Source organism: Pipistrellus kuhlii, unplaced genomic scaffold (genome assembly GCF_014108245.1).
Source record: "Pipistrellus kuhlii isolate mPipKuh1 unplaced genomic scaffold, mPipKuh1.p scaffold_m20_p_5, whole genome shotgun sequence".
Taxonomy (NCBI): domain Eukaryota; kingdom Metazoa; phylum Chordata; class Mammalia; order Chiroptera; family Vespertilionidae; genus Pipistrellus; species Pipistrellus kuhlii.
In genome coordinates, this window is record NW_023425551.1 from 44860615 (window position 1) to 44884489 (window position 23875).

Below are 23875 nucleotides of genomic sequence, written 5' to 3' on the forward strand. Positions count from 1 at the left end.
ACATAATTGGTTAAATAGAAGAATTTCTTATGAAATGGTAGATTCTTAAATTTGTACAAATAAGACCAGATGGTGAACAGCTAGTTTTAATTAAATTAGCTTTGATAATTATAGATGATTAATTTCAGATTTGACTCAGATTAGAAAGACTATACTAAGAAAGTTATTTTTAGTGTGTGTTTTTTTTAATAGGATGATGATAACATATTGTAATGATTACAAATCCTGCTACCTGGAGAAATTAATAATCCCTTAATTTCACTTTGATAAATAAGACTTTGGAAAGGTTACTAAGAAAAATGATAGAATATTTTTCCTTGAAGGTCTTTGAGATTCAATCAGACATGTGTATAAAGGTTAGGTGTTTTTCTTCACAGAGATGGGGGCAGGGAGAGGACAGGGGTTGGATAAAACAAATGATTTCCTAAAGATATTTCTAATTTCTGGATGTGGTAACTAAGCCAGTACTGCAGAATAATGCATATAAATGTATCAGACCACTAAAATGGCTTCTGAAAAGGATGTCACAATTCCACAAATTACACATACTGTAGGGAAATGGTTTTTCTTCTCATTTCGTTTCATTCAGGAGGCATTTTCACATGGCTTATTGTATGAACTCTGGCACAAAGAATCTGTGAATTGCCTGTAACCGCAGGAGCCACATGTCACTCATCTGTGAAAAAGTCTGAATCTAAAAGTGCAAAAAAAAAGGGATAAGCCCGGCTCACTCAGGGGCCTGCCCCACATTAGGTAAGATTCATTTTCATTCTACATGGATGACATTAGATTGTGTTTGTTCATTTGTTCATTCATTTATTCATTCATCAAGTATTTATCGCATGCAAAGTTCTGTGTCAGTGATATGGTTTTATGAGGCACTCGTTTGCAAAAGAAAATACTGTTACTGCAAAAGCAAGCTTCTATATTTCAGCTGTGTCTCTATTCTTCCATCAACATGTCTTTCGCTGCTTTTGATATTTCTTTTAATGGAAAAGCAAAACCCAGCTATAGCTCTAACTCAACCACATGCTGAAGTGTTCTGAATCTGCAAAAGGCCCAAGCAGGGGAACAATTGCTTAGGCAAGGTCTCCAAATGAAAGCATACACAGAGCTGCATGCACACGGCTAGGGGTGTGAGGAGACGGTGTGAGGCCACCTGGCTGTCGGAGAGCAGCTTCCCAGAGGCCCCGCCTTGGAGGATGAGGGATTAGACTCTGGCTGACTGACATGTGCAGGTCTAATCTTCAGGGAAGCAGAAAGCCACTTTAACAATGATACTGGCAGTTTTAACTGACCTGAGACTGGATGCCAGAAGCCAGCTAGGATAGTCTTGCTGTTTGGGGACAGATCTACTAAATCTGCCAGACTATAGACCAAACAAATGCTTTCATGAGCATAGGATTAGGATAAGAGAGCTGGGTTTCTGTATTTAATTATGTATTTGTTACCAAGTCATATATAACTATCATAGAGAAGGTATACAATAATGAGGCAGAAAGAAGAAAAATTACTTTTTTTATTTTTTTTAAAATACATTCTATTGATTTTTTTTTTTTTTTTACAGAAAGGAAAGGAGAGAGACAGAGCCAGAAACATTGATGAGAGAGAAACATTGATCAGCTGCCTCCTGCACACCCCACAATCAAGGTACATGCCCTTAACCAGAATTGAACCTGGGACCCTTCAGTCTGCAGGCCAATGCTCTATCCACTGAGCTAAACAGGTTTTGGCAAGAAAAATTACTTTCAACCCCACCATTCAGTAATGACCACTCTGACCATTTTGGAATATTTCCTTCTAGATGTTTTTCTGTGGATATATTTGATTTTTTTAAATATATTTTTATTGATTTTTAAAGAGGAGAGAGAGAGAGAGAGAGAGAGAGAGAGAGAGAGAGAGAGAGAGAGAGAGAGAGAGAAACATCAATGTGAGAGAGAAACATCAATTGGTTGCTTTGTTACAGGGGATGTGTCCTGACCAGGAATCGAACTGGCAACCTGTCCCCCTTGGGATGATGCACAACAACTGAGCCATATTGGCCAGGGCTCTGCTATTATTTTAGAAGGAAAAAAGGTGTTTTTGTATACACTATTTTGTAACTCTTTTTTCCTCCCCCCATCAAATAGCATACAGTGAGCATTTTTCTGTCACTATATTTATTTCAAAACAATCACCTCAGTGGAAGCAGGGTATGTCATAATATGACCTTTATTTAATCAATCCTTATTTTTAGACATTGCAGACTCCACTGTGATTTTTTTTTACTTGGTGAACTCCCCTGGTCCACTGATGCTGAGTTTCTGTCCAGAGAACAGGGCCCTCCACCTGGGACTGGAGCACTCTCCCGGCGGCATTCATAAAAACAGCAAACCTACACTATAGCTCTTCTCTCTTGCATTCATTCCTTTCCACACACTTTCAATTACCAAGTATGTAGAGTTTTTATTTTTATCAAGTAAATTTTGGGTTAGTTACCTCATAATCACATAAAAAATGGCAACAAATTATTTAATCAGCAAGTATAACACTTAATTGATAAATTATATTAAAAACTACATAAACTAACACATTCTTACACAAAAGAAGTCTCAGGTCAGTGGTTCCAAACCTTGGCTGCTCATCAGAAGCACCTGGGGGACTTTGAAAACTATGAATACACAGGCCTCAGCTCAGTTCAATTAAACCAGAATCTCTGGGTGAGGTCCTGGGACACCAGTTGGTATTATCAAGTTGGCTAGGCAATCACCATGTGCAACCAAATTTGGGAACCACTGATTCTATATCAAGTCACTCTCTGTTTTTTAATATAAAGTTTCCTTTGATTTCTCTGAATCTTTAAGTTAAACAATGACAGAGATGGGGTGGTTGAACTGACCTGAAGTGGAATTAGCAGAGGGAAAGAGAAATCCAACAGGTTTCTGTCTCCTTCCTTCCCCTGAAGCACAGCCTGGGGGTGAGGCAGTAACTGGGACTCTACCTGCTGTGCAAAATGTACAAGCCATGCTCTTGATAATGACAACAGCAAGACCAACAGCGATTGCCTGTATAGTCATTAAGTCACTGAATGTCCACAACAGCTCAACAGGGTGGGTGCTTGGATGATCCCAAGCATAGAAAGTACAGGTGAAGAGTACACACGTGGTGCCTAATACCTGTTTTCTGTCCAAGCGCATCCCTTTAAAGACGTGTAACCTTCAGACGGCACCTAGCTTCTCTGTGCTTCAGTTTCTGCACCTGTGACATAAAAATTGTGCCCGCCTCTATACTGGGAAGAATATAGAGGTGGGTCCTTGGAGAGCTTTCAGAAAAGCATCTGGAACTCATCAACATACTCAATAGAACAGTGATTCTCAACCAGGGGTAATGGTGACACCCTCCATCTCTGGCAAGGGAACATTTGTTCATGTCTGGAGATACGTTGGTTGTCACAGTGGAGAACAGAGGTGATGCTACTGGCATCTAGCGATTAGAGGTCATGGATGCTGCTATACAACCTACAGTGCACGGGACAGCCCCTCACAACAAAGTGTTATGTGGCCCCAGTATCAACAGTGCTGAGGTCGAGAACCCCGGAAGTGGATGTTGGTTACTCACCATTTAGAGATGGGGAAAGTAGGCCTTAGAGAGTTGAGCAATTTATCTAAGGGTATACAGGTGGTAAATAGTGGAACGTGGACTTGAACCCAAGTAAAAAAGGCAGATATATTTTTAATATATTTTTTTAATTAATTTCAGAGAGGAAGGGAGAGGGAGAGAGAGATAGAAACATCAATGATGAGAAAAGACCATTGATTGGCTGTCTCCTGCATACCCCCTATTGGGGATCAAGCCTACCCCTGGGCATATGACTTTGACTGGAATCGAACTCAGGACCCTTCAGTCCCCAGGCTGACACTCTATCCACTGAGCAAAACTGGCCAGGGTAAGGCAGAGATAGTTTTATTATGTATGCTATGAGAATGGAGTCGGTGGATGTGGGACGTGGCTTCATTTCTAAAGTTCTTCACCTCCTCTCTATATTTAAGACGAACTTGGGGCCTGTGGCATTTGGCCCACTGATGACTGTGTGAGAGGTGCTGTTGGGGATGTGGGCAGTCTTCACCAGCTCTGCTTACCACCACCTCTACCCCTTTTACCGTCATCACGAAAAGAAGGAAAAAGGAAACTAAAAAGAGTGTGATAGATCCCATTATATGCTGTACGGCTTTGCTAGAAATATGGGGGTGGATGTGTGCCTTCAAAAACTGCAGGGAACCTACCCTGCTTCACTTTCCCTGGGATTGATCCCTGCACATTTACTGACTCAGGCAAACTGTCCTCATGGGTCATTTAACAATCGTACATATTTCAATCCCTAGGCTATTTTATCCATTCTCCAGGCACTGTGATTAGACAAGAACTCTAATGAACAGGCTGATGCATTACCGTGGGCCTCCACAGTTCAGACAATTTAAAAGCCAGCGAAATTAATAAAACGTACATCAAAGTGCGCTTTTTTCAATCTGTTAGAGGAGAGGGACATTTTATAACACCTCGCGTAGAGGCTGTAATAAGACAGCAGCAAGTGACAGACTTTCTTTGCAAGTTTATGATCACCTCTGGGTGCCCATTAGGGGGCTTAATGAATCCCTCTTAAAACATCGTTTTCGCCAGAGGCTCCTTGGAGCAGCTCCCAGACGGGGACCCTCCTGGCTCCAGAACCACATCCCTTTTGTAGGGCGCTGGCTCTTCAAGGGCTCTTTCTCCCTTATGCACCTCCTCCTGCAAATCTCATTCTTCACCTGCCTTTCTGCATCTTGAAAGCTGTTTTCTTCCCGTGTCCATTTTTCAGCCCTATCAGCTATGTAAATCAGCACATCTTCTCTCCGATTGATTTTCTCTGTGAGCCAGGAGCCATTTGTGCTGCTCCTGCCTGGCAGTGTAATTTGAGCGGTCTCATTGTTGAGTATTTCAGCAGCTATTTTAATTTCCATACAGTAGGTCTTCTTTCTTTCACTTGTCCCAGACTCAATCTGTTTCTGTAGGGAATCGATTCTGTGTTGGAGAATGGCTTCACTTACAATAGATTCCAGAATTTCCAAAAGCCAGACTTCACAAGAATGAATGCATGTACAACATGACGGGTTTTCAACCCTTCTGAAGACACATAATGCTGAGCACAGGAATAAAATTACCTGTCTGATAGTGAGAAGTGGAGAGCACAATGATCATTGCCTTTTCATAATGGAAACATTGAAAAGTAAAATACAACAATGCCGTTGCATTGCAAATGGTCTTCATCTCATAAATACAAAAAGACAAACCATATGGAAAGTAAAATGGGGGCATTTCATGACATACTATGCATTCAGCATATTGAAAATTAGAAATCAGTTATAAAGTATTAAATTAACATTTTACAGAACGTAAAATATTGTAAATGTGTTCAAATCTTCAGAGCACTTCAAACTTCCCACCTCCTAGATCAAAACTAAAATTTAAATATATTCCTTTATTAGAGCAATATAAATATCCTATATTTTTTGTGAGGTGGAGAAAACATTATTACAATGATATGTTTTTAGGCATGAGTCTATTTAACTTATAGTAATTAAAAAATAATTGCCTTACAGGTTTTTATGCTTACCTTTGTATGTAATGAATGTTAATTTCATACTTAACAAATTAATGTGAAATTTGAGCATTTTATATTAAACCAGTTTACTTCATGTTTGAATACAAAAAGTTTTAAAATGTCATCTGTTAAAAAATGAACTTGAACATGTACTAAAACTCATTTAAAAAATTTAATAGACTTACCAAAGTAATTGAAAGTAATTTAACCTTTAAAATATCTCACAAAAGAAATAAAATATTTAAACCAAAAATTAAATTAAATTAAGTTAAAAATAATTGTTAGTTGTGAACAAAAGTGTTAAACTTTTATATATAATTGTCAATGTTAGTTTTAAACTGAGAAACTTTATCCTTTAAAAAATTGTTATGTTATGGGGGGGGGGGGATTGGTAAGGTATATACACATATAATATCTTAATTTAAAAAATGAGAAAAAATTGTTATGTAATTATATGCATTAATCACCCAATGCACAAAACTAAAAATTATTTCCCTATTTAAAATGTAAAAAGAACAATGTAAAATAAAATTTAAAAAATTTTAGTCTTAAATTATAATCAAAATTATAATAAAAAAGATTAGTTATAAGGCAAACTATAGATGAAGAAGATATATTTTAACTAAAAATGTAAATCAAATTTTTAATGTGGTGTTCATGCTTATTTGTTTAGATCAAGAGAATATGTGTAAAAGAAACAAAATTATTAAATTCAACCAATTGAAATTTTATTTAAATTCAGGACTCTAAGTAAAAACTAATAAAATATTTATTAAATTTTAAAATTAATTGATTTCCTGCAGAACTATTCTTTACCTCCCATTGTCTTCTTAATCTCTTGATCAAGTCATTCTTGATATGTGAGTTTTCAAAATCCTTGAGACTTAATTATCAATTTCCAAAAACATCAACACCTTGGCTTTTATTTAATGGGACTTTATATTTCTTTTACTAAAATATAAAGAAAAGTATATGTAATAAGCATTAATCTAGTCAAACATCTAGATTTAAACATCTTAACATTTTCCTATATTTCCTCCAGAATCTATTTAAAAAATAAAACCTTACAGATACTGGCAAAGTCCATTTTGTACCTACCTCTATCCCATTATTCTCCCACTCTTTGTTCTCAGAAGTAGTTAATTATTGTGAAATTTATGAGCACATATTACCATTCACGTTTTTACATTGATCCACTTATTTGGCAACTAAATTTTGCACTGTATCTACATTTCTACAATCTCCCTTTTATTTTGTTGTTGTGCTTTCTATTTTACTTTTCAAATGTAAACAATTTGAAAAATGAATACTCTAAAGTACATATATATTTACATTTGAATAATATCACATATGTATATTTGAATAGAAATAAACACCCTGTATCACCACATAATTTATGAGATCTTGTGTGCCCCTCCCAGAACTCAATGTTCCCTCCCTACCTGGCTATCCCCAGAGTTAGTCACTTTCTAAAATTGTGCTTCTTGACCTAACATTTTTTTGTACATATCCTTATCAGTTATTATTTGGGTTTCCTTGTTTTTGAATTTATATAATAGAAATGAATATATATATTTCCTTATGACTTTTTTATTCAATGATACGTTGTTGAGACTCACTCACATAGCTATAGTTCATTTATTTTCATTGTTGTATGTAAAGTTTCTACTATATAAACTATAATTTCATGATTTACTTATCTATTTTAATATCACTAGACATTTGATTGTTTCCATTTTTTTTTTACTACAACGAATGATTTAAAGGACAACTTTGTACAAGTGGGCACAAATTTTTCCAGGGTTTATACATAGGAGTGGAAATGCTGTGTATGTTCAAATGTCCTAGGTAATGCCAAATTATTTTTTAAACTAATTGTATTAGTTTACATTTCTATCAACAGAAAAAAAGAGTTTTTATTCCACATTTATGGCAGCAATTGACTAAACTTTTTTACTTTTTTGCCAGTCTAGTGTATAAGAAATAGGATTTTATTATGGGTTATTATTTATATTTTCATGATTACTAATGAGGTTTGTTGTCTTTTTATATATTATTTTGGTGCTCCCTCTTCTGTAAAATGCCTGTTTAGATCTTTTGCCCATTTTGCTATTTGGATGTATATCTTTTATATATTAGTATATGCTCTTCATATATTCTGGATACTAATTCTGTGTGATATTTAGTCATATCAAGCTGAAATGTTCTCATACCATTGTAATAATAATTTGAGGTTGGCATCCATTCTAACTGGTACCTATGCTATACTTGTTAAATATTTGAATAAATACTTTATTTTTGTATGTGTTGTAAATACCTCCTTCCAATTATTGGTTTATCTTTCCACATCCTTTTTTCATCTCTTTTGAGGAACAGAAATTCTTAACTTTAACGGAGTCAAACTTATCAATCTTTTCCTATAGGAGTTGTACAATTCTTAGAACTTGATTAAGAAATCTTTTCTTGCACGGAAGTAATAAAAAATTTTATCCTACATTTTATTCTAAAAAATTTAAATTTTTGTCACTCACATTAAAGCCCTTGATCCATGTGGACTTTATTTTCGTATGTTGTAAAGTAGATCTATTTTTACCTTTTCCATTGTGATTAGCAGATTGCCCTAACTCTCTCCTCAGGTTGCAGCTTGACTGTCCCTAACTCTCTTCATTTGCTCATCAGCCCTCTTGCTCCCAATAGTCTGAAGGTCAATTCTCACTGCCTTCATCGCCACTTTTAATTCATGTTGCTACTGCCTTTACTTCTCATTTCCAATGATTTGTTGCCATTTTCTCCCAGCCTGCTTCTCTCCTATCTACCTCTTATTTCTGGGCTCACATAAAAAGTTTCACTTTTTAGAGTGATTGGCCACTGGCCAGAACACAGGCTCTTTGATGATACAGTGTTTTTATAATATTTAAGCCTTTGGTTATTGAACTTGTCATTTATTTATGGTGTTCAGGAGCTATTCTCTTTGCATTCTCTCCTCTGCTCCTGAGTGCTTTTGGAAGGCTGGTCTCCAGAAAATGGTGGCTTCATTATAATGAAATCCAAGAGTTGAAGGCAAGACTTAACACATAGTAACCCTTCCTCCATGCTATGCTAAATGACTAGTAGGATCCAAATGGGCCTGAAGGCTTTCACTGTGGAACTCCTGGTGAGTCACTGACTGAGGAATGGATGACAAGCCCAACAGGATGCCATGGTCAAGTGAACAGTCAGGAAGTATAGCACAGGAAGTGGGGTGCTGCGACTTACGCATGGCAAGTAAAATTATATCCCACATAAGGTAGATAGTGACATCATAGCTTCTTCCTAAAATGGTCATTATCTCGCATCCTGGCCAACTCACCATCTAGAAAGACAGGAGCTAGCTGGACTGTGACCGATAATTGGAATAATTCCCAGCAAAACCAGAAGGAGGCAGCTCGTCCTGGAGAGTTCCTACTGAAAGCCACGGAACAGAGTCATTTCCAGGAGGTAGGACATGATGCCTACAGCCAAACAGGAGTTTGACTACAAACTAAAAGAAGTCCATTGACTTCAAGGGACAGAACAACAGTGTCAGGGCAGGTGATTCCTCCCAGACATTATGTGTGAAATAAGGAAAAGTTCACATAGCTAGCTGCTATGTCTGCTAACTAACTCCTCCACCAATAAAGACCCTCATGCCTGCTCTTTCTGGAAGGTCACATGTTGCTAAATATCTTATGAAATCATATGCTGCACACATAAGATTCACAGATATTCAGCACTGTTTTTATAAGAGGAAAAGAACATATTTAAAAAGGCAGTTCCTTTAAGGCACTCTACTTATATACCCTGCCTCCACTACTGCAGACAGCCATCATTGAAAGGATTCGTTTCAATTGATCAGGAAATTATTAAGTTGGCCAAACTATTTATAGTCTTATCACCTAGGCTTCATGCGTTGTCCAGAGCACATACCCTCATTGACATGATACAACTATTCATTTTCTCATGTATTCATTTAACAATCATTTCATGGGCATCTGTTCCAAGCTAAACTCTAAGCTAGGATCTGGAAAGAAATATAAGCTTCTGCGATGGAAAAATGGAGGCAAAAACTCCTTCCTGCACTAGTTAATTAAAGGGTATATTGGTTTTTGAAGCAATGAAGACAATTCTATGTGACAGGGATTTTTCTCAGAGCCACAGGAAGATTCATAAAATAGAAAAAAAATATTATTTTTTCTGTTGGGTACTATATATAAAAGGTTCTCAGCTTAACTGTACAAAACTCAAGGCTCCACAAAAAAAAAATAATGGCATCACTAAGTCACAAATCCATTTTTGAAAATGCTAATGTAAGCAGAGAAAACAGTGAATTATACTGCCATGCATAGCATTACAAAGTGATCAATTCTTTTTCCAAAACCTTGAAATACTTTCAAAGCATAACCACCAGCTCTTCACATAAAATTGCACTGCACCTTTAGGACATTTGTTCAGATAAAGACCCGACAAACGTGTGAACTAATGTGTAGCAAGGAAATGCTCTCCCTTTCCCACTACATTATTTGCTTCTTCTCCCAGGGCCCAATTTTCCTGGCGTGAGCCTTTAATGTTGTTTAAGAAAAAAAAATACTCTCTCATTTGTAGGACAAAATGTACTACTTACTGAATGATCTTGCTTTTTCATGACAAACTACTTGTCTATTTGAACATGTTTAGTGTTGGATGTATGCCATTCAATATTCAGCTTGGAGTTAATAAGTGTTGGGGCACAGTGTCCATGACTGAACATTTGCATAATGGATATTATGTCCTTTTGGCTCAGCAATCATCTAATAAATTAATATTAAGCAATAATTTCCAGGCTGCTCAGAGCACGATGAATGTCCATCCTTCATATTCTGGGCTTAACATTCTTCTAGCATCTTTCTACCCTTGAGACCTAGTAATATGCCTCATGGGACAATAAAACAACATCAGGAATTGATATGGTACATTGAAGAGACAAATGTTCACTGAGTAATTGTGCACCTCATGTATATTGGCAGAATATGAATATTGCCTCCTTATTGTGGCTTTTTCCAAACTATTGAAACACTTAAAAAACAAAAACAAAAACAATTAACACTCTTTTTAAAAAATATATATTTTATTGATTTTTTACAGAGAGGAAGAGAGAGGGATTGACAGTTAGAAACATCGATGAGAGAGAAACATCGATCAGCTGCCTCCTGCACAGCCCCCACCGGGGATGTGCCCGCAACCAACATACACGCCCTTGACCAGAATCGAACCCGGGACCCTCCAGTCCCCAGGCCGACGCTCTATCCACTGAGCCAAACCGGTTTTGGCAATAACAACTATTTTTAATAGTTAACAGCTTATTCCACATTTGTAAAATAAACTGTTTTTAGAGAAATATTGTCGCAGGTGAAGAAAGAGCTGCTCCAACAGCCACTGTTTGTAAATCATCTTGCGAACGAAGGCCACTGAGCCTGTAATGAATGAAAAAGGATGTTCACGTCCTTTTTAACCTATAGAGGTTGTATGTAGAAGTTAGAGCCAGAATTCTTCCAATATACTTTTCCTGCTCAGTTGTCATCTTCTATCTAGCATCACTGTATACCGAGGGGGCACAGGATGTCTTGAGGAAGAAGCAAGGGTCAAAGAGATGGAAGTTGGAGAAGTTTTTTGCTCTTAATAAATCTACCCTGACAATTTTGCCAGGGCACACTTTATATCTTAATATTCCTTAAAGATAAATTTTTTTTGTTGTTACTATAAAAATGATGGAAGTCATTGTCCATATTAATTGGATATTGGAAGGCTAAATTTGTCATTTTACAATGAAAATATCTAGGGTCACCATCTTAACCATCTTAGCATCACTAATGGTCAGAGACCAGATGGTGTCTTCCTTTTGGAGTGATGCAATGTAAAGGTCACTGACACTCCAGGAAGCATTCTTGATCTCACTTTCAGTTTACAAGAAATGCATGGGATAGGATAACAAGTTAAATAACTGGAGGAAACAGTCAGGCACATCCAGGAGTTTGGATATCCTACAGGATGGCCTTGTTTATTCAACAAGTCATTGTCATGTTAAAAGAGGGGTGGGATATGGACTCAGTGTAAGAAATTTCAGAAACATAATAATGTAATGAAATGTGTGGTCCTAGAGTAAATCCTGGCTTAAGTTAACCAACTGTCAAAGATGTTTTTTTGGATAAATAAGGGAAATTTGAATAGAGGTTAGATATTATAAGGGAATTATTATAGACTTTGTTAGATGTCATAATACTATTGTGGTTCTATAGAAAAATTTCTTACTTTTTAGAAATGTATATTGAAATATTTTTACATTTGTAATTTGCTTTAATATTTCAGCAAAAATGTTGAAGCTTTGTGGCAGAATGTTAACTATTATAAAATATAGGTGATATTCTCTAATTTTCTGTATGGATATATATATATATATATATATATATATTCATAATTAAAGCTTAAAAATTCAAGTAATAGTTGGGGATCTTGTGTATGATTTTTACCAATTCTTCTTTGCAAATGGTCTAGGCCTCATATTTTTTCTCTGAATTGAAATGGCCTCATAATTACTAATCATTATTATTATTGTTATTATTATTATAAAAGTAATATATCAATATGAACACTATCAAGTCTTGGTGAGAATGGGAGTAAGTAGAAATCTTATACATAGCTAACAGTACTATAATTTGGTACAACCATTTGGAAAACTGTTAGTATATATTTAAACTACTCTATGACACCGTTTACACAAAATTCAAAAAGAAGCAAAAACAGTAGTACTGTTAGAGATCAAGGTAGTTGTTATCCTTGGAACAAAGAAATTAGTAGCTGAAGGAGATATAAGCTTCTGGAATACTGATAATGACCTATATTTCATTCTAAATATGGGTTATACTTGTGGATTTGCTTGGCAAAATTCATTGAATTGCATATTTCTGATCTGTGTACTTTACTCTATATGTATTGTCAGTCAATAAAAAGTTGATACTGCAAAAAAAAAAGTAATACCTGTTCATTCCAACAAATCCAAACCAAAGTATAGTATGGAATTGATCATATATCAAGAAATAGTGGCCTCTTATGGGTTGATTTTAGAGTTCATTTGCTAATTGCTTTGTTATTTTAAGTGAAAAACCTTGATTTGTCCAAAACAATCTTCTCATCTAACAGGTCAATGCACATAAGACTTCTGTTCACCACATGACCTTACTCATTTATGGATAATATAGAACATTATAAACTGATGAACAAAAAGATAGATACAGAGACAGTAAAGCAACAAACAGACTGTCAAATTACAGTGGGGAAGGTAGGGAGATATGAGGGAGATAGATCAACCGAAGGACTTGTATGCATGCATATAAGTATTATATAACCAATGGACACAAAACTCTGAGGGGTGGAGGAGGGCATGTATGGGAGTGGGAGGGGCAATGAAAAGATATGTACACATATAATACCTTAATAAAAAAAGAAAAGAAAAAAAGAAAAAAATAGAGAGAGAGAAACAGTCAAGACCAGTTTGGCTCAGTTAAAAAAAAAAAAAAAAAAAAAAAGACTGATGTTCAAAAAGCTATTGTATAATCCACAGTTTTGCTTTTTATGATTTCAATTAACCATGGTCAACTGTGGTCCGAAATTATTAAATGGAAAATTCCAGAAGCAAACAACGCATAGGTTTTAAATTGTACACCATTCCAAGTAGTATGATGAAATCTTTGTCTTGCCCAGGACATGAATCATCCTTTTTCCCACCACATCTACCTGTATATGCTGTCCTCTTATTAGTCAATTAGTATCCACCTTGGTTATCAGATAGTAAAATGCCTGTGTTCAAAAAACTCTTATTTTACTTAATAATGTCCCTAAAGATCCATAATAATGATACTGGCAATTCGAATAAGCCAGAGAGAAACTGTAAAATGTATTCTATATAATAAAGGGCTAATATTCAAATAGACCAAATGGTGGAACAACCAGAACAACTGAAAAACCAAACAACTGGTCACTATGACATGCGCTGACCACCAGGGCTGTGTGCAGAACATGGCAGGCATTGGCTGTGGCAGGATGGTGGAGCAAGTGAGTGGGGGTGCCAGACCAAGGTAGGGCACTGGTCACTGTCATTGGGGGGAGCCTCTGGTGGTTACTGAAAATTTTTTACTTTTGTACAGTGCTCACACCTCCTGCTGGCACTAGCCCCATTCGCACCAGCTGATGGTGCCAGAGCCACTGCTTGCACCCACGGCCAGTGCCTGGTGCTGGTCCCAATCACTTTGCACCATCAGTGGGTGCAAGTGGTGGCTGCCAGCTTTGATTACCCCTGAGGGCTTCTCCTGAGGGGCAGTTGATGAAGCAGCCACCACTTGCACCCACTGATGGCGCCAGCCCCTCTCACACCTGCTGCTGGTGCCAGCCTCAATTGCCTGCGCTGTCAGCAGGTGAAAGCAGAGCCTGCATTGTGAGAGCATGGAAGTAGCAGTGGTGGGAGTGGGGCTGCTGGCAGACAGGGGACCAGTGGTGGGACGGGAGGGATGGGGCAGGGTGCACAGAGATGGGCCGAGACCTGCCCCTGTTCCTACCACAACCTCGAGGCCCACAGTTGCTTTCAAGGTGCACAAATTAGAGCACTGAACCCCTTAGTATAAGTACAGGAAAAACAGCATATATAGGGTTTGTATTATTTGAGATTTCTGCATCCAATGGAGTTCTTGGACATATCCCCATGGATAAAGGGGGACTGCTTTATCTATTACATTGGAAACATAACATAGAATAGCTATTGTTGTCTCAAAATATGACAACAGTAGCTACTCTATGTTATGGTTCCAATGTAATAGATTTAAAAAGAATTGAAACTTTAACACTGAATGTTCAGTTTGTGTGAATTTAGATTAGAGATCTAATGCAATCAAACTTCAAAGAGGTGTGTTAGTTTTTTGACAAAATGTCAAGCCCAAGTGAAAATAAGCTACAACTTTTGACATTTTCTCAATTATTACTTTATGTGCTATTTTGTATATTGGGGCCTTATATTTGGTGTGATTTGAATGTCAATCATAACAGCTGTTTTCTGCTACTAATATAAAATTATTTTTACATACTTGAAGCTCTTGCTTTCAAATACTAAACTGGTGCCTCACCATGATACCAAGTCATTCTGGCTTCTCTATGGTCTGTTGCAGAAGTTACCAGATCACAACATAATGGTAGTGGAAGGAGAGATACAATGGAGGCATTGATTAGCATTTCAATCAGTATAATAAAAAAGCAATTATTAAGATCTTACTATATGAAGTACACCATGAAGGGGCTGAATATTACCCTTTTTCCAGCAGGAATAGTGGATTCTTAAATCTCTCTGTCAATCAATGAGATGATGCTGAGATCATTTATATTTGTAGGATTTACTTGGATCATGGATTTCTTTGGCATATGAATTCTATATCCAAATATTCTAATTTTAATATTTTGGTCATTCATTTAGGGCAAACATGGTCAGTAAATGGAAATAGTGTACTTATGAAAAAAATAACATAAAGTTCTATAGAATGTGTAAATCTTGCGACTTGGCTTAAACATCTGTACAAAAACAAACAAACCAAAACCTTGAGAGGATGCTTTGTTTAGAATGTTAAATTCAAATGCTATTCTTATGCACTTTTTGCTGCTTCCTAATTGAGCATATAGAGGCAACAAATATTCTGGATGAGTAATTATATGAAAATGGTTAAACAGTTGTTGCAATAGCCATATGAACTTAAAATGCAGAGGGACAGAAGACAGCGTGCAATATTTAACTATAGAATCTTTTGAAAGAACCTAGATGGAAAGCAGCTGTCCATGGTGCTAAAAACCCTGGCACTGACAATATGACAATATGGAGCTAAATGGGCAATGAGTTTAAGATCAGAGATAAAAATTCCACCTGTTCTCAATGTGTACAGTACCAGGAGATAAAGATTAGTAACAGATTAACCCTCAAGATTCTCATGCTTCTTCTCTTCAAACCTTTAACACACACTAGCTTCAATCCTTCAAAGCCAAGACATAGAGAATCAGTAGAATTGGGAGAGTGAGGGTAAGATGTGCATTTCAGAAATGCCAAAAACCAACTGAAGAAATAAAATGCATTTCTGCATTTTAGGAATCAATTATTTTACAATAAGTAGCTGTTATTGGATACAGAAGAGTTTGGGTTTGAATTTACCACTCAATAACTGTATAAATTTGGGAAGTTTGCCTGTCTCTCTGAATGTGTTTTTATTTTAACCTGTGAAATGGGATAGTAATAAGTATCTCTCATGGTTTATTCTTATTTTCTCTCTCTACTTATTTAAATTAAAGCTCTCTGAGGGTATGAATTTTATTAATTTTGTTCACGGACCTATCCAAGCTCTTAGACTAGTTTCTCTGAGCATAGTAAGTGTTCAGTAAATATTTGCTGAGTACATGAATCATGGAGAATAAGTTTCTTTAGTTTGGAAGTAAAAATGTCTTCAATATTTCTAGAGTCTAGGAACTACATATGGTGAAAAGGCAGTTAATTTAAAAAATAAAAATGGAAAGGAGCATTTAATTTAAAGAGAAATTGGGTGAAACTAACTGGTATCTGAGGTGCTACTTGAGAAACTATATTCTAGGAGGTACAAATCTCCATCCCAACTCACTAATTTTGAGAAGGGGCACATCTTTAAAAAAATGTAGTTCCTAGACTTTCATTCTGCATCACAACAGGCACTTTGAATGATTTGAAATGTTGCTGTAACTTTTCTTATGGAGTCATGATTAGTCACCTGGGGTAAATACTTGAGGATTTGTGTTTCAGAAAAAAAAATGTTATTCTGGCTTTGAAGGCCTTCCTTTAACTTTCTATCCAAACACCTTATCTTCTGGTATTTCTCAGTGTGGCCCTACCCTCTACTTTTGACACTGTCCAGGACTGCTCTGGTGTATTCTTGCCTCTATACTTTACTCATAATATTTTTCCCTATAAAAAAAGTAGTCTTTTTCTTTGCATCTTATCAAATACTATACATTTTAAAAGTACAATCAAATATCAGCAATCATTATGACAATATTTCTGACTACGCCTTATTCCATTAATCACTCCTATGAGTAAATATTTATATTAATAGTACTGTACTCTTCATTTTGTTATTAAACATAAACTGTTCATGTTGTTTAGTTACTTTCCTATGCATAAGTATGTTATTATCATTTGAAGATAAAGATTTATCTTATATTTTTATTATATGACTCAAAATACCAAGTACACATTTTCTTTAGTATAGGTACAAAATAAATATAGACTTAAAATAAACTAACTGCTTGAATTCCTCTTCATGTACATTCACCTTAAAAAACATGAAAAATTGTCTTCCTCTACACAGGAGTTATTTTATGTTCTTCTAGTTAGTTGGGGGTTCATTGTAATTTAATATTTTATTAATGGCATATTTGACAACGTGACAAAGTGAATTTTCCTGAAGTATATAGATGATGCTAAGATGGAATCATTCCTAGTAATAACCTAAAGGAAGATGAGTATTTCAAAGGGCCTAACTTGGAGGTAGTTATTGAAAGTGAGCTTAGTAAGTCAAATACTTGTCAGTACAATATAGTATATTTCATAAAAGTAAATTCTAAAGAAGATTACCTTGAAACACATTGAAAGAACTAAAATGCCTGCCTCTGATACTCACATGGATTTTAATTCCAAACCTGCCAGTCTTCCCACTCTCACCCCATTTCTCTACCCTGCTCCTAAACCCAGAGCTTTCTCTCCACCAAAGGCACCCTTTCCTACCCTCACTCACTTCCTCCATGTTCTCTCTTATCTCTCTATCTTTGCTCAGCACTTTCCTCAACTGACTATGATTTCTCCTTCTTTTCTTCTCCAGGAGAAAACTCCCTCTTCACTAATTGTATTAATGAGTTCAAGCTCACAAAGCATCATCATTATTATTTTTTATTATTTACTGTAAGTACCTTATACCAATAAAATAATCCTAATTCTTCCCTCTAATCCCTTGTATCATTGCTGTCATTTATTTTACACACACACACACACACATATATATATGTGTGTTTAGAAAATGATATGTTTAGATGTAATTTGGGGGTTACCATTATTATTATTATTATTATTATTATTATTATTATTTTGGCATATATATATACAAGCACATACATAAGTACACATAATTAGATACATTTCGGCTATCATTATTTTGAACAAACTGTTGTGTGAAATCAATTAAGAATAAAAACTTATTTTAACTTTGTGGATGAAAAGAGGTCACATGCTAACCTGACTAATTCAGGGAAGGCCTGCGTGGCAGCCAGGCAAATTCATAGACATAAAGTAACCACAAAGGATGGTCTGAAGTTAAAAACCTTTTAATTAAAAAGCAGTATATAGTAAGTAGTCACATCCTAGGCCAGTGTCTTTCCTGACAAAGATCAATTTTCAATCTTTACTGAATCTGTTGTCTTTTTGCATCTAAAATAACATACCTGTGGAATGTCAGGGATATTGGTAACTTCCCTCAGGGCACAACCAGTTTGCCAAGGCACCAGGGTGGAGACCACAAATTTCCTCATTGTTATTGTTGTTGTGTTAATTATTCACTATTAGTTAACTATCCTGTACTCATCTATGTAAAAGAAGTATGTGTCTATCATTTCACTTTTTATCCAATCCCAGAGATTTCCCTGCTTTGCTTTCTCCCACCTCCCTAATCTATCACTAATGGAGTTCATATAACACACTTATGTCTCCACCTTTGATGGCAGTTTATAAAATAGTTGAGAAATCACCATTCTCCAGAGCATTATCTTAATTCACTAAGTTTCTGCTTCCCAGCAATTGTTGACAGTTTGGCTCAAATAAACTCACAAAATTTCTTATGTTACCACGTTATCTTGTTTCTTCTTTGGTGCTCTTTCTCTCTTTAAGTAGATCTGAATTTCTGATGTATATTATTTTCCTTCTCTCTCAAAAATTTTGTTTGAAATTTCATATAAGGCAGGTCTATTTGCCAAATTCCCTTAATTTTTGTTTGCCTGAGAAAATATTTTTTCCTTCACTTTTTAAGGATAATTTCACAGGGTGTAGAATTCTAAGTTGGTGGGGTTATTTCCTCTGAATATTTTAAATATTTCACTCCCCTCACTTCTTGCTTACACGGTTTCTGAAAAGAAGTCAGACATAATTCTTGTCATTATTCCTTTATATTGGTAAGGTGTTTTTCCCTCTTGCTTCTTTAAAAAAATTTTCTTTTTTCTTATAACTAGAAAATGATATGTTTAGATGTAATTTGGGGGTTACCATTATTATTATTATTATTATTATTATTATTATTATTTTGGCATTTATCTTAGTTGGTATTCTCTGAGATTCCTGGTTTAGTGGTTTGGTATCTGACAGTAATATGGAGAAATTCTCAGTTATTATTATTATTTCAAATGTTTCTCCTGTTCCTTTCTCTCTTTCTTCTCTGTCTGGTATTCCCATTCCATTCATGTCACACCTTTTGCAGTTGCCCCACAGTCCTTGGATGTTTTATTCTGATTTTGTTTTTTAGTCTTCGTTTTCTTTGCTTTTTAGTTTTGGAGCTTTCTTTGAAGATACACTCAAGCTTAGAGGTTTTTTCCTGAGTCATGTCCTGTCTACTAGTAAGCCCATCAAAGGCATTTGGAATTTCTGTTACAGTGTTTTCATTTTTAGCATTCTTATGGTCTTTTTGATTTTCAACTCTCTGCTTACATTGCCTTCTGTTCTTACATGCTTTCTACTTTACCCATTAAAGCCCTTGCATATCCCTCATAGTTGTTTTAAATCCCCAGTCTGATAATTCCAGCATTCCTGCCAAGACTGGTTCTGATGCTTGCTTTGTCTCTTCAAATTGTGATTTTTATATTTTGATATGCCCTGTAATTTTTCTCTTTTAGCTGGACATTATGTACTGGGTTAAATAACACACACAAACTGCTAATAATAGATCTTTAGTAATGTGGTGATAAAGAAGAGAGGTAAAGCATTCTTTTGAAAAAGAATTTTTTTATTGATTTCAGAAAGGACATGAGAAGGAGATAGAAACATCAATGATGAGAGAGAATCATTGATTGGCTACCTCCTGCACACAACCCACTGGGGATTGAACCGGCAACCTGGGCATGTGCCCTTGATGGGAATCAAACACAGGACCCTTGAGTTCACAGGCCAATGTCCCATCCACTGAACCAATCTTGCCAGGGCAAGTAAAGCATTCTTTAGTCCAGTGATTAGGTCTCAGTCATTTAGTGAGCCTGGCCTATGGACAGTGAATTTCACTAGTGATTCTCACTATATTTTCCTATTAGTTTGGGAGAGATTAGCTAGAGTGGGTTGGAGTTAGATATTTCCCTTCCCCAGAACAGTTAAATTCTGATAACATTCCAGCAGATTAAGCTCTCCATTACTAGTTTTCCCGAGTGCTCTGACATATTTCAAAATGGCTTTGTTCCCCTGCAGGAAGCACCCAAGGGTTTTTCTTTAATATTTACTGTGGGATCTGGTTGAGCTCCTGTGAATCTCACAATATTGTGCCCCCTCCCCTAAGAATTAGGTCTTCTGGAGTTATTAACTCTCAGACTGAGCTTCTAGCAACTCATCAATTACAGCTCAGATTTTTCTGCCCCACACTGGTTTCTGGGGTAGTTTCACTTGTGAGTCTCTGCTCTGGTAAGTCATTATTTCCTTTTTGTCTCTTCAATCTTCAAGTCCGCAGTTTGCCCTGTGTCCTAACCTCTCTTATGAATCCTAGAAGAGCTGTTGGCATTTCTTTTACTTGTTGTTAGGATATAATAGAATAGTGGCAGCGAAGTTTCTTTCATGTGCAATCAGAAGCCAGAAGTCAGTACTTCTTCCAAAAGCTTATAGAATATATTGCCCAATTTGTTTAGCACTTGATTATGCCCAGACTTTTACTAATCTCTGTTTTCTCTGCGTAAGTCTTGTCTTAATAGGTAGATGATAAATTGATTGAGTGGAGGGACTTTCTAAGAAAACTTGAATATGAAATACCTGCACAATAAAGAGACCCTGTGGCAAATAAATGTCCGTCTGCCCAAGATCACTACAAGTAGTCAGCAGACAAGGTCCCTAGTCATATTGTAAAGAGCTAATTTTTTCCTGAGAAAAATTTACCTATTGATCTATACTCAAGGCACCATTTCCTTAGGTCAATTTATTCAATCCTAACAACTTCATAAGGTGAGTCTTGTTTTTACACTCCATCTTATAGTTTGTTTTATATGTTTTCATGTAATTGTCAGTCAGGTACAACCACCAAGGGGGCACAGGAGAGGCAAAGGAAAACAAACTTTCTTACACTCACAGGTCCTAGAAAGACACAGTCACTGCACACTAGGAAGGATCCATATGAAGAGACCACCCAGAGAGCAGGCTCAGACACACAGGTGGGAAGCTGAGAGAGAGTGAGGACCTGTGTGGGGTACATGAGCAAAAGGGATGAGGGGATCTCATTGGTGCATTTGAATGTCATAGATTACAGTCAGAGAATGTCAAGAAGGAAAACTTGTGGCAGGGTCTAGCCCAGTGGTTGGCAAACTCATTAGTCAACAGAGCGGCAAACCAAAGCTCCTGAGCCGCATTTTGGCTCATGAGCCAGAGTTTGCCGACCACTGGGCTAGCCTCTAACACAGGTGCAGCCAGTCAACTAGATGGATGCTCATAATCTGTATGTGGGAATTTCAAGGCAGCAGGAACATATGAAGTCGTAAAACTTATATACACAGATGGAGAAAGTGAAGTTAGGAAATTTGATCAGAGCCAAATAGCTAATAGGTGATGACACCACACTTTGAACTCAGGCAGACTGAATTCAAAGTCCTTAACTGTTAGGCTAACTCATCTCCCAAGAGGTGATACTAGAGAAATAACAGAAAACGAACTTCCTGTGATTGCTATGTTTTCCAGACTCCATCTTATGCACTGTTCAGGCATCAGGCTCCATTACACTAAAATGTATGTGGATGAATCACCAAGAGAAATGTCGAGTGGCCAGAGACATGAAGATTAATGGCATTTGCTTATTAGGGGGGGGGGGGGAGAAAGATTTTTGTTTGGCAAAATGTTCCAGAGCAAAATTCACCATTCCCAAGAAGAAAAGGATAGGAGAAGATGAAGCCAAAGAAAAGAGGGGTGAGGAGGGGAAAATGCAGGAAATTAAAAGGCAAGAGAGTGAGTAGAATTTGGAGAAAATATGATGGAGTATAAAGGCAGTGACCAATAACAATGACAATGAGCAACCGAGATGAATGTGAGGAGAAGGAGAAGGAAGTGGCAGCTAAACCAGTACAGTTCTTGAGGACCCCAGCTGTGCTGTGCTTTCTCCGGGGTCTCCTGGGATAGTGATTGCTCGGTTGGATAGCAAAACTCTAGGGCTTTCAGTTGACAAAGGGATTCTAGGGGCTTCTCTGAAAAGCACATTCCAAAACCCCCTCACTCTCTCTAGAGATGTTGATGGCACACAAAAATATAGGAATATCTGAGTAATCAACAAAAAATATATTTTATTTTCTAAGTGTTTCAGGCTGAATTGTGTCCTTTGGAAATCACATGTTGAAGCCCTAATCCCGGTACCTCAGCATGTGACTGGATTTGGAGATGAGCCTTTAAAGAGGTGATTAAGTTAAGACTGTTGGGTTTGGCCTTAATCCAAACTGACTGGTTTCCTGACAAAAAGAGGAAACTAGAATACACAGAGAGCCACTAGGGGTGTGTGTGCACAGGGATAAGGCCATGTAAGACCTCAGTGGGAAGGTGTCCATCTGCAAGCCAAAGAGACGGGCCTCAAAAGAAACCAAACCTGCTAACACCTTGATCTTGGATTTCTAGCTGCTGAAACTGCAAAAATAAATTTATGTTATTGAAGCCACCCAGTCTGTAGTATTTTGTTATGCCAGCTCTCGCAAACCAATATACTAAAAGCAGTTAAAGCCGAAACCAGTTTGGCTCAGTGGATAGAGCATCAGCCTGAGGACTGAAAGGTCCTGGGTTCGATTCCGGTCAAGAGCATGTACCTTGGTTGTGGGCAAATCCCCAGTAGGGGGTGTGCAGGAAGCAGCTGATCAATGTTTCTAACTCTCTAGCCCTCTCCCTTCCATTCTCTCTCTCTATAAAAAATCAATAAAATATATTTAAAAGCAGTTCAATACAAATGCAATACATTTTTCAAAATTGAATGTGATTCAGGTCAAAAGTTTCAACCTCTGTTGAACTTTTATGTATGTATTCTTTTTTTAATTTATAAAACTTAATTTCTTGACCAATTCCCTCAAAACTGAGAATTCACAATTGGAACCAATGTGAAGGCTCAGAACCTTGTAGTGGAACATTCAAAAGAGGAAACCAATTATAAACTACAATTACCTGCTACTAAGGAGTATTTGATAGGCTATTCAATTTAAATTCTAAAAGCCATATTAATGACAGTTAAATTGTAGTTCCCTAAGTAGGATGACAGGCTTTAAAATGTGACTCCTCCATACAAGATTGAAGGGAATTTCTGGCTGCCGAGTGCTTATTTGGTGCTGTGAAGGTCAGCATTAAGCAGGGAATTTGCATTAGAGTGTCAGGGTGTAACAAGAACTGCATAAATTACTTGTTGCAATGGCCAGCTCTTAGATCCCTGCTGGCAGATATGGTGAGCATTGAGTGTGGTGAGGAGAGGGAGTCTCTCTATTATTCTTGTCAATAAAATATGTTTTATCCCATACTTTTTTTTCCTGCTATGAATGTTGTCTGCATATATATTTTGTTTTGTTTTTTGTTTTTTGTTTTTTTTGTGTGTGTGTGTAGTATGCTCTATTCATTGCATGATTGCTAGGCATGGCCTAATTTGTAATAGTACCTTTGAATCTTGCAGATATCAAGACATTATAATAAGACTCACTGTTTTTGCTGAAATGTGAGGATGCCTCATAGGCAAGCATGAAGCTATACATTTTAACAGAAATTTTCTATAAATTTGAACAAATGCTACAGAGTTGGCAGCAGTTGGTAAATAGACAAATTTTACCTACGAGACTGGAAAGGTATAAACTTATTTACAGAGACTCAGAGATCTTAACAGAAAATTGTTCCCCCCTTATTGATAAACATCTCTAATTGTGGGGATTTTTTCCCCCCAAGAAAAACCTCATTTGAAATCAGTGTTAAAACTGGCT